Source organism: Panthera uncia, unplaced genomic scaffold, assembly GCF_023721935.1.
Source record: "Panthera uncia isolate 11264 unplaced genomic scaffold, Puncia_PCG_1.0 HiC_scaffold_294, whole genome shotgun sequence".
NCBI classification, from domain to species: domain Eukaryota; kingdom Metazoa; phylum Chordata; class Mammalia; order Carnivora; family Felidae; genus Panthera; species Panthera uncia.
The window spans coordinates 23,351-24,284 of NW_026059423.1; positions in this window are offsets into that span (position 1 = coordinate 23,351).

Sequence of the window (934 nt, forward strand, 5' to 3'; positions counted from 1 at the left end):
CCTTCTGCCTTCCAGTCCCTGTGCTGCAGCCAGAGGGACGTCCCTACAACACACACTGCTTGTGCCACTCCAAGCGGGCAGACGGGACCCCGAGAGTCTCAGCGTGGAGAAGGGATGGACTACATCCACGCTCTCGTGACTTCGAGCTTCCCCCGTCAGGAGCTAGCGTCTGTTTCCTACCGTGTGAACTGGGGCATCGAGACGTGCTGGCCAGTAGAGCTGAGCGGCTCTGAGACCAGGCTGCAAGAGACCTTGTGCGTGTTCCCCTTTCTCTTAGACCCCGCCACGGCCCAGGTGGCCTGCTGGGGGATGTGATTCGTGCGGCCGGGGCATCTCCGACCGCCAGCCCCAGCTGACGTCCGTCCCGGCTCGGCCAGCCCTGCGGCCCTCCAGCGGGCCCCGGGTGCACGAACCAGCCGGGCTCAGCTGAGGCCAGCATCACCGCCCAGCGGACCACAGGCTTCTCAGGGAAACCAGTGCGGACTTTAAAATCGTTACTTCGTATGATTTTTGCTAGGTAGTGTCACTGTGGCAACAGAGGACAGCTACACACGGGGGCTCCAGCACGTGGGGTTCATGAGCCCCCACCCACGGACATGTCTCTGCTCCCCAAACGGGGGCGACTCTGCTCCCAGAAGACGGTCAGCAATGACCAGAGATGTTGATCAGCTGTCACCTACAGGCATCTCGCAACCCCAGGCCGGCGTCACCTCCTACCCCTTCAACGGCCACGCTTCAGACCCTACAGCACACGGCGGCCCTCGGTTCTAGCATTCTCCCTTGGGTTCCCTCTGCCTGGGAAGACTCACCCAGTCTCTCCTGCGGCCCCTTCAATCCACAACTCTGACGCCACCTCCTTCAGGAAGCCTTCCCACACTCTCCTTACCAGAGGCAAGTCCCTCCTCGGTGAGCTGAAGTACCTCCCGTGACACCC